Genomic DNA, 12023 nt, shown 5'->3' with positions numbered 1-12023 from the left:
GTCGAAATGGATATAGGTTGTCAATCTAGCAAACGATGCTTTCCACTTACCACCCATTACAAGGGGTGACCTCCTCATAAACATAGTGCACTTTACTATGTTAGAATTCCTTTGGTGGCTTCATCATTTAAAAAACTCAGAATCTCCCTAGGACTTGCACTTCTTTTAAGAAGTAAGGAAATAGGGTGAGGTGGCAACAAAGATAGATTAGGCGAGATAGCAAGTTAGTATTGGTTGAGGATTAATACATGGTGGGACCATTTGGAGGAGGGTTTGCGACATATATTATGCATGCATATGGCATTAATCCATCGATGAAAATTTAATTATATTCATATGTATATATTGAAATGGGTTCGATATATATATATATATATATATATATATATATATATATATATATATATATATGTTGTGGTTGTGAGCCTTAATTAATTGAATCCATTTGGTCGGAGGAAAGATAAGAAAAATGAACCTAAGAAATAAAAATTTTTACCATCCCATTTCTCTAAATTTACTTGAGGAGTTGGGTAATAAGATCTCCACCCTACTGGTAAGTAAGTGGGTTGGTGTCGTTACAACCTTTACTAGTGCGTTAACACAAATTTGACCAAAGAGTGCAACATCTACTTATGTTCAAAATGATTTTTCATAGTACACCCTTTTTCAAAAGAAGATTAATAGATAATTATGGATGAAGGATCGTGATTTTGGGGAAGAGTTTGGCTATTTACTACCCCTTGGTTTCCAAATTTTGACTCAACAACCATGTAAGTAACAAAAATGCATGTTTGGGTTCATATGCCAACCCTACCACTCCCCTTCTGGCATCACCAAGCACTAGAAGACATCGGAAATGCACTACGAACATCTATAAAGAAAACATCGAGAGAATAACAAAGGAGATTTCCAAATATGCCTGCATTTGTGTGGAGGTTGACCTCAACAAGGAGCTACCACATCGTATACAGCTGAAGAATGCCCATTTCTAGCAGATATAGAGCCTTGATTACGAAAATACAACTTTCAAATGCCATATATGAAACCAAGCGAGGCATTTACAAGAAAATTGTGTACACCCTAAAAAACCAACAAATAAAATGAAAGCGAAATAGGTTAAATAGAAATACTGGGAGCCCTACAAGCTCCCTCTTTCAAATAATGCAGAAGAGGAGGATCAAAAGCATCCACCGAACAAAGAAATTGTTGCAATAGACACGTAAGTTGAACACCCTCCACACACCATAGATCCTAATCATAACACAGAGATCACAATCACACCAAATCATGTAGTCATCGAAGCAGTAGCAACAAACAAAAAATGTTACCAAGAACTAAGAGATATCATGTATCGAAGCGCTGAAATCATGAAAGGAGCTCACCCCTATTGCAAATTTGGTGGATATGGCTTTGGCTATTGTTCAATCTGTCTCAATGGTTTGGAAGGAGGTAAAGAAAAACGAAAGGGAAGAGAGAAAAAGTGGATGATTTCTACAAATATACAAGTTGTTGGGCATTCTTGTTAGTTTTTACTTTTTTGCTAAGTTATAAGGGCTTCTCCCATTATTGTGATGGATCTATGTGATCTTTGAGCCAAGAGGCTCATTCTACAGCCAGTATGATGTATGATGTGTAACCCTGTTTGTCATCAAAGTTGAAATTTTACTTATGTGGACCCAAATAAATATTTTAAAATAAAAATAAGAATTAATAAACTATATCAAGTATTTAAATAATGTCGATTTACACATGAAGAAATTGGATCCTTTCCCCTCATATTAAATCTGTATTTAAGATGGATCTATGCTGGTTATCTCCAAATACTAGTCATGTATTTACCAAATATAATTTTGATTTCAATTTTATTTTGACATGAAAAAAGAGAAATAATACAGAATATCCAGCGCAAAGCAGTTGGATGAGAGGGCAGTCGACACGTAACCGCGCAATATCGACAAATTTACGATCATGAATATGCTAGCAGAATTACCGCTATCAAAAATCAAAAATCAACTATCAAATAGAATATAATTTGCCTCTATTCATAAACAACATTATGGAACTCAAAGTGCAAATATGCTTTCTGCTCCAACTCTGCTATATTCCACAAGCCTGTTGCGTAGCTAAGTTTTCGTGACAGGTAACTGACTAAGATCTCGACTAAAACTTATCGATATCCGACTCCAGAATTAACAAATATTATATTTTCTTTGGTACAGATAACAAAAGATTAAGAGCTCTTGAACTGGCGCCATAAGATCACATTATCGAATCATGACAGAACTCCATGTGACAAGGTTCGATCCAGAGTGTACACAGAAAAAGATTGAAATCGGTTCATTTGTCACGACAGTAATCTGAGGAATTGACAGGTAATGAAACCACCACAAATCTCCCTCCTTTTCAGTAGACGTTGGGTCATGAATAATGAGTATCGCTCCTCTTTTTTCTGAGGAATTGACACGTAATGAAACCACCACAAATCTTCCTCCTTTTCAGTAGACGTTGGGTCATGAATAATGAGTATCGCTCCTCTTTTTTCTTCGCACAATCTTCGCTTTCCGAAATTCGCTTGCCTGCTTTGCGCACTGGAATAGATATTTTTCACGTAAAGCCCATCATGTCGTTATACATAAGCGATATGAAAACGATCCTTTTGTCGTCTGGTCAGTAGATGCCTTACCAGTGACTTGGTAGGAATTTATTACCCATGATGAGCCTTAAAGTTATTTTATAAGTATTGATGATGAGATAAATATTCTCCATCGAGAAATATGTGTACTATAGCAATGCTAATAACAAGGGTGAGGTGACGGTGGTGGGTATTTAGTTATTTTTTTATCTATAGATTCTTTTAATGTCTTATAAATGTCAACTTTACATTTAGATATTCAAAAACTAAAGATGAATGTATTCTCAACTTGAGATGTTAACAATTAAGGAGAGATATATTATGAAGGAATAATCGTTAATATACAAAAATCTCAAGACTTAATAGAAGTGATAAGCTCAACCCACAATAAGAATGTACTTAATGTATTTATTAGAAAACTAAGGATGAATATATTCTCAACTTGAGATGTTAACAATTAAGGAAAGATACATTATAAAGGAATAATTATTAATATACACAAAAAAAATCTCAAGACTTAATAGAAGTGATAAGCTCAACCCACGATAAGAATGTATTTAATGTATTTATTGTTGTATTGAGTTAAATACATCAACAATGGAGGGAAAAAATTTTCAATGTTTATAAAAAAAACATGAATGCTTTTTTTGTGGAGCATTTTCAATTGCATTATATTTATTTTAATAATGAATAAAAATATGATTATTTTACTATTAATAATTAAATGGTTTTTATGAAAAATTTATTAATTTATAATAAATAAATATTATTATTACATATACTTACTTATATATTTAAAATTTTAATCTAATATTTTAGAAATAAAATCTACATAAATTTTTTGGTGTACAAACATAATAATGATTTGAGAAAAATAATAATACTAATATACAACTATTAAACATGTTTTATTGATTATGAAATAAAGTTGCTAAATCTTTCAAATACTTTAGGTTATAAGCTCAGAACATACTAAAGATGTATCAATTGTTATGCTAAACTAAATATATAGAATGACTGAAAGCTTTACCTGAATGTTTATAGAAAATATGAATGTTTATAGAAAATATGATTTTTTTTTACTATTTTGAATTGGTGGACACAAAAGTTATCTCAAGAGAGAGATGTATCAATTGTTATGCTAAACTAAATACACAGAATGACTGAAAACTTTACATGAATATTTATAGAAAATACCATTCTTTTTTTAGTATTTCAAATTGGTGGACAGAAAAGTTATCTCAACAGAGAAGTAGCAAAGTTGTACTACTTTTAATTAGTTTTATGTTTTATATATCATTTTGATATAGCCATTACAAAGACTTCTCATGTTTATGCAAGAAAGCAACAAAATATTTCGCATATGTTGTTAATCTTTAGTGCACCAAACTAAAGCTATGATTAATTTGGAATTTGAATAACAAATGCTTTAATACCATCTCAACATTCATAGAGTCAAATAGTTATATAAATTAGTAACCATGATACTGGTTGAGATGGGCAAATTAAGGCATTCATTTGTCTCTTTTAAGTGTTCTATAATGTTACGTAAAACATCATTGTCATGGATATTCCACTCGATAGTTCATCGCAAAAGATAATTAATACATACATACATACATACATACATACATACATATATACATACATACATACATACATACATATATACATACATACATACATACATACATACATACACACACACACACACACACATATATATATATATATATATATATATATATATATATTAAATCTACATTATCATAATTTTATTTTTCTCTTTATTTATGGATCTGTAGATTATGGTTAATTGTGTATGCATACAAATTGAAATTATGCAGAAAATAGAGCAAAATGAAATGAAAAGTCACAAACCATGACTGACACAAGATATGACGTCGGAAACTCTTTAAGGAGAAAACCTAGTTGAAAGGTGAGGTCTCTATGCTCTATTTTTGTAAATTGAAAATCACTATGAGTACAAAGAAGTATGACTTATGTACCATGTATACTACAATGCACATAACTTCTCTGTGTGCTCTATCTCCTATCCTTTTTGGTTATCTTTGCTCATCTATGGAACAAATGAACTTAAAAAAATGTAACTTGTTTTCCTCCTAGTGGCTCATTTATAACACAATATGATAGCCTACTAGTGGTTAGGTTTAACTACCTCAACTCTTAGCTAGAGTAACAATATGGAATCTTCTAGAGTCCTCTCTTTTGTAATCACATGGCTAGCCCCTATTCCATGAATAATTGGGTATGACATGCCATCCTCTCGAAGTACAGTGGTAAAAATACAAAGGTCAACTTTTGAGTAGCATATTTTTTTCATATGGACTCTATTTGAAGCTATTGTTAAACTGTTGGAAAGGTATTTCTATGTAGAATATGAAAATTAATGGTGAAAATAAATTGTAAAATTTCCCCCTCCCCTAAGACGTCATTTGATGCCTTAAAATTCTCCTAGAAGGTTTCCGATTGAATTTGCTAAACTAGGTTCCATGGGTAAGAAGGGTCCTATGAGTTGATTTCTCACCTTTTTCGACTCTGAAAGCATCAAGATGGATGAGAATAATATCATGATCCAATACATATCACACCTTCCAATTTTGGGAAGCTTTTGGTCCCCAAAATCATATATTGAATAAGGTGAGGAAATATGTCTTCCACCTTCTCTTGGGTGTACCATTTATATTTTCATGGAAGTTGTCCTTTCAACCCGATCTTCCAAATGTCATGCTGCCTCTCCCTTATAGTTTGTACCTCTTCTGCAACACTATGTATTCTATTAACTCTGCCTAAGCATTTGGTGTTAATTCCTCCACAAGTGGTAGGACCTGTTATTCTTTACAATTTAGCATGGCAGGATCACAAAGTCTCAAATTATCCACATTCACAATTGAGTAAATGCTCACGTATGTGGGTAGACTGATTCTATAATAATTATCTACCACAATGAAAAACTTCTCTATATTTTGTTGACCATGCCTACCCTTATATCTTTCATGTGATTTATGTAGTGTCCCTTGTACCTGTATATAGATTTTTATGATCTTATCTACAACTTTTTTAGCCCTCATGTCATCCCCCATAATGTTCTCCCCCACTCCTTACTACCCATATGCAATATCAAAAGGTGAAAGAGATAAATATCCAAAACAAGTTTCAAATGGGGACCTTCCAATGGAAGTGTGAAAAACTTTTTTATAAGAGTGTTATATATGTACTAAATTTTCATTGTAGGTCTTTCGATGCTTCTAGTTGTATACCCTGAGAAGAAGTGCCAAAGTCTCATTGACTAATTTTGTCTGCCCATCTACCTATCGAATGAATGCTTTAGCCCTCTTCAACTTTGTGTTTATCTTCTCCCACAATATAATCCAAAATGAAATCAAAAATCTCATGTCATTATATAAAACAATGCTCCTTGGTATGTAATGAGCCCCCTGTATTACAACAAGAGTGTTGCAAATCCTAAGCCTATGAACTTTAATTATTAATATGTAGTTCGTACAAACTTAAGAGGTATTAGTACTGTTACCCTCCATTTTGTGGGTAATATCTGGAGGAGAAAATTTTTGTGCAAGGTGGTCCTCAACCGGAAGCCCCTGCAGCCATCGACTATCTCATTGTACCATTTTCTCCACCACCTAAGCCATCCATGTCGTCCCTCACGAATCTGCCATGATCGTATGTTCGAAGGTGGGCCTCCTGAATCTAAAGGTATGCCTAGTCATTTTGAAATTGAGTATTCTAGTTTGCTTATAATGGACACTTTTCGACATGGTTTAATGGGGGGATTCAGTAGAAAGAATGAGTTAGGTCTATTTTTTTGTCCCCTATAACCCTTTTAGGAATTAACCTTGGATTCTAGACCCGTGGGATCTCTTTTACTAACCATTTGGTTTCAGGGATGGTATTTCACACGAAACCTTGATTTTGGTTGTGTGGTCCTGCTCCCTTATCCTCTTATATTACCATCTTTCCACTCATTATTCCCCATCCATCATTTCCCCCCTGAGTCCACATCCCTCCATTGGGTCCGCATAGGATTAGCTTGCCCCTTCCCCTTGCCCACACCTTGGGTGATGGCCTAGAATGAAGGCTAGAGGTTGATGTAGCTAAAAAGATATTTAAAGCATATATGGTCACATTCAATAGGAAAAGTACCAAAAAATTCAGAAGATGTCCTAGAAAAAAACGTTTTAGCATTTTGGAAAAAGCCAATACATGAGTTCTACCCCATTATCATGGTCATCACCCTAGTTCTCATAGGTTCTATGAGCCTTCTTTATAATATAGGAACCCATGATTGTCCCAAACCCTCGTGGGCATTGAACTGCCCAACCTAAAAAGGGGGATTCCACTACTATGTCTTGCACATCATGCTCTAACCCCTTTAAGCCTCGGGCAATTAACAAAAGAAAATCATAAAAAGGAAAAAATTATACATGAAGGGTGGAAAAATCAAGTTTGAGGCACCTCACGTACCACGATTTCTCCCTCCTCTACATTATAAACCCAAGTGTTGGGTTCCCTCTGATTAGCTACCCTTGCACCCTGACATGTGACCCAAAGCTTCCCCTTTTCATCTCCTACTCCATTCACCATATCGGTCACATGTGTCCAACTTTTGAAGGATGTACCTTCAATATTGTCCCCTTTAGAAGTAGAAACCACCTAATAGGGTGCTTGGTTAACCCCATTTGGAGTTTAGGTGACATTGGCACATCACGAACCCCATTATGGAAGGGTAGACTATAATGAAGTCACCATGTTTGTTCCATGATTAGATAAGCTCATTTACTCAATTTATTTAATGACTCAGTGTGTTAGAAGGATAGGGGCAGATTGGATCTTATACAGGAATGTAGATGGTTTCCATTTGGGGTTTGGTCTCCCTATACAGGGTTCTAATCCTCCATATGGATACGTTGGCACATGTAGGGTGAGCATTGAGAGGCATGGGCCTCCACGGTAATAGATTGCACTCCATGGATTCCCACAACAATTTAGAGATTGCTTGTGGTACCCTTATTAGATGAGGAGGATGCACTTGATCTATCATGCCCAACCGGCCCTAGCTCTACAGCATATACTTAACACATGATCAAGGACTTCCACGATGATGCATGATCACCTACACCATCATCCAAGCCCTTTAGGGTAGCCTATACGAATCTTCGATTTGTTTGCAGACCCATGAGAACACTTATGTGCCACTAGATGTAAATTGGAGCACCACATGTTATTTCAAGCATCCACCCCCTGATGACTTCTTTGTATGGTCCTCTTCTCTATTGTGGCACCCATGGACCTCATTAGGCCACTTAGAGGGCCCTAAGACATGCATAGATTATTATATGACCTCTTGAGAGGCTTACCTTTTCCTTTATGAGCTAGTGAGGCAGGCTTGTCACCAAAAGATGTATTATTAGCATATTATTTTATTATTGGGGCTTATGTAGGCCAACGATGATGATTTGAATTCCTTAGATGTGTATAAATACAAGTGATGTAAGATCATTTCTCATCATCTCTTTGGATTGGATCTCTCTCTTCTTTAGACAATTCCACACTTTTTCATAGAGGATGAATTAGAGCTTTTATGGATGAATTTTGATGTATGGTGGTTGGTCTATCTTCCCTTGGAGATTCTCTATTTTCATTTTTGAATGGTTGGATATAATCTACTACTCGTAATTATGAAATTTTTATGTTATTCTTGTTACTTTCTATCATATATGCTAGACTGGGATTTTTTGTTGTTTTAGGGCTAATTGTTGCATGGAGTTATTACTTAATATTGTGGAAATGTCTCTATTATAATGTTATATCAATGTATGGGCCATGTAGTGTGAGTGAAATCTCATAGGGGTAAAATTTTACCTTGATAATCCATTCCTCTTGTTTATTTGAAGTGTAAAACCTACAAGCTAGCTTTCACTTGAGCTACAGGGCTTGTGAAGTAATTTTGAGGCCTCCTTGATTGGGAACCAAGAAATATTACACATAATCTAGATAGAATCCATTCTCCCAAGGATTAAGGCCCTGATATATGATGGGTGGTCACCAAAACTATTATTCCTTTACCTTCTACGAAGTCTACCCACATTGGCATGCCTAGGGCATCAATTTCTTGACAAGTTAGCCACTAAAAAAATTTGATCTCCTAGGGTCTCCTTCACTGGCCTTTCCTTTGTCCCTCATCTAAATTTGAAGAGATCATGAAAATGGATTTTGGAGAAATAACAAGCCCTAGCTCCGAGACCAAAACTTACCCTGCCACCCCCAAGGCTAGCACTCCCCAAGATGAAGCCAACATCTTTGAGAAATTATATTTTCTTTGATTCTCACCACACCTTTTCTAGAGTAATAATATCATTGGTTGCTACATTCCTTCCTCGTACTCTAGACCAGGTCCACTTGGCCCCATGTGGTCCTACTCCTTTGAAATACCATTCTTCAAGAACCATACATTATACCAATTCTAACAAGGATTTTAGGTTTTGGGAAACTCCATCACAAGTCTTATCAGATAAACCTAACCCTCAAATCCTCTCCTCTGTTCCCTAGATTACCTACTACCTTGCTTACTAATTAGGCAATCTTTATCCTTTCAAGTCTTGGAGAAGGTTATTCGTCTATGTTTTAACCCAGTACAAAAAATACTTGCATACAAATTCCCAAAAGCTTGAAAATAAACAATAGTGAGAATATAAAACAAATACATGGATACTCCCCTTAGATCCCAAACTTGGGACTACCAGATTAATTTTTTATTATATTCCTATCAATGTTACAATATGTATATATACATGTCAAAGCATTCATAAACATCAATCCATTAACCCTAGATTAGAACATAACTGTAGTTCCCTTAACAAGATCTACAAGATACCATAGGCAAAAAACCATCATGCCCAAAACCATGTGCAAAACCCATGCACAAAACCATAGGAAGGTCTATGCACCTACTGTAGGTTCCAAAAAAAAAGAAAATCTTGGGGCACCACGTTGGACCCCGTGCAGGGGAGCTACCACCCCCTGCAAACCCCCCGACAGTGGTGGTTGCCGCTCCCTATGACCCACTTGCTGCATGTAGGGCTAGTCGTCGAAAGAATATAACACACACCCAACATTCTCCCACTTGTTGTTTTCTTTCAGCACATGGGGTCACATTATAGCTTAGTCATTGGTCCAGCCCTACAATTCCTATAGTTTCTCTACGCCAAGAGAATTTCTCAGTTCTCAGAGACTTGGTCAATGCATTTGCGAAATTCTTCAAAGTGTCTAGATTTACTAGCAACACCTTTTTGTTCTCAACCATATCCCTCTCAAGGTGATATTGAACATCAATGTGCTTTGTCTTTGAATGATAAGTAGATTTCTTTACAAATAAAATGGCACTTTGGTTGTCACAATCTATCATTATATCTTGTTGTAATAACCCCATACTTGAACACAATCTCTAGAACCAAATGGCTTCCTTGCCTGCATGAGTGACAAACATGTATTATGCCTCTATAGTTTAAAGTGCCACTATAGATTGTCTCTTTATCATCCAAATGAATGCACCTCCAAATAGGTTAAACACATACCCACTTGTAGATTTTCTCTGATCGAGATCTCCATCCCCGCATAAAAAAGTCCACAGATGTCCAGAACTCTATCCAATCTCAGTCTTCCTTGGTAGCATAGACCAATATCACTAGTGCCACACAAATACTTGAAAACCACCTTCTTTGTTGTCCAATGCTCCTTCCCCATTTTTGACATAACCTTGCTCAATACTCCCACTGCATATGTAATTTCTAGTCTAGTACAGACCATTACGTATATCAGGCTACCTACTGCACTTGAATATGGAACACATGACATGTTTTGTTTCTCTACTTGTGTCTTAGGACACTATTCGACATATAACTTTACACCTACAGGAGTAGGAACCTTCATCGGTTTAGCATCCTCCATATTAAACCCTTGCAGTATTGTCTCAACATACTTCCTATATTTTCACCAGAGCTTCCTCTTTTCCCGATCTCGTTTAATTTCCATGCCCAAAATATAGTTTGCAGCACCAAGATCCTTCATGTCAAATTTGGAGGACAATCAGGTCTTCAAATCTTGGATAATGTCTTCTTTATTTCCAATCATCAACATATCATCCACATACAAGACCAAACAAATAACATGGTGACCAATTAATTTAAAATACACACATTAATCTACTTTTCTTCTGGTGAAGCCAAGTACTGTATATAGGTATCAAATTTATGATACCACATCCTTGGTAACTATTTTAACCCATACAAAGAATTTTTTAACCTACATACTAGTTCTTTCGTACACTTCAATGCAAATCCTTCAGGTTGCTTCACGTAGATGTCTTCCTCCAAATACCCATAAAGAAATGTTGTCCTCATATCCATTTGTTCTACCTCAAAATCGAAAGCGACAACAACAGGTAAAAGTAATATAATAGAAGCTACCTTAGCAACAAAAGAAAAAATATCACCAAAATCAATTCTCAACACCTAGGAATAACCTCTTTCTACCAACCTAGCTTTGTATTTCTCCACCTTTCCTTCTACATTCATCTTCTTCTTAAACACCCATTTTCTTCCAATTGGTTTCCTTCCAACTAGAAACACCACTAGATCTCAAGCCTCATTTTTCACCAAATATGCCATTTAATAAACCATGGCCTCTTTCCATAGTTTACCATCCTATAAATCTACTACCTCCCTAAAAATTCTAGGATCATCATCAATAATAAATAAAGAAAATTTTGAATAGAAAGAATATGGTCTATACCATTTTTGTTTCCTCCTTTATCGAATTTATCTTCTCATGGTTGGCGTTTGTGGCTCTTCATCTTCTAATTGTTATTCTATTGTAGAGTCTAGTTCTTACTCCTTTAGCTCAAATTCTATATTCTAAGGTTCCTTTGGTAGGACTTCATGTTTAGTAACATCTTTAACCTCTCTAAGCACCACATCTAGGTTGTAGACAAATTTCCTTGTTTTTGGGTTCCAAATATTATAACCTTTTAAACCATCCTTATACCCAATAAAGATGCACCTTTCAGATTTACTATCCAACTTAGTTCTTTTCTCCTTTGGAACATGTACAGATGCATCACAGCCAAATACCCTCAAATGTGAAAGAGAGGGTTTCTTACTATTCCTAACCTCATGTTGAGACTTATCTTCCAATGATGATGAAGGTGATCTATTAACCACATAACATGTAGTCTCCACCGCCTCTACCCAAAGTTCATGTCCTAACCCGACACCACTGAGCATGCTTCTTTCCTTTTCCATCAATGTCTTATTCATTCTTTCTGCAACTCCATTTTTCTGAGGTGTGTATGGAG

The sequence above is a fragment of the Pinus tabuliformis genome, chromosome Q (genome assembly GCF_031772625.1).
Source record: "Pinus tabuliformis cultivar Carrire ecotype Pingquan chromosome Q, CPIR1, whole genome shotgun sequence".
Lineage (NCBI taxonomy): Eukaryota > Viridiplantae > Streptophyta > Pinopsida > Pinales > Pinaceae > Pinus > Pinus tabuliformis.
The sequence above is the reverse complement of the archived record's forward strand: the minus strand, read 5'-3'. Positions refer to the sequence as shown.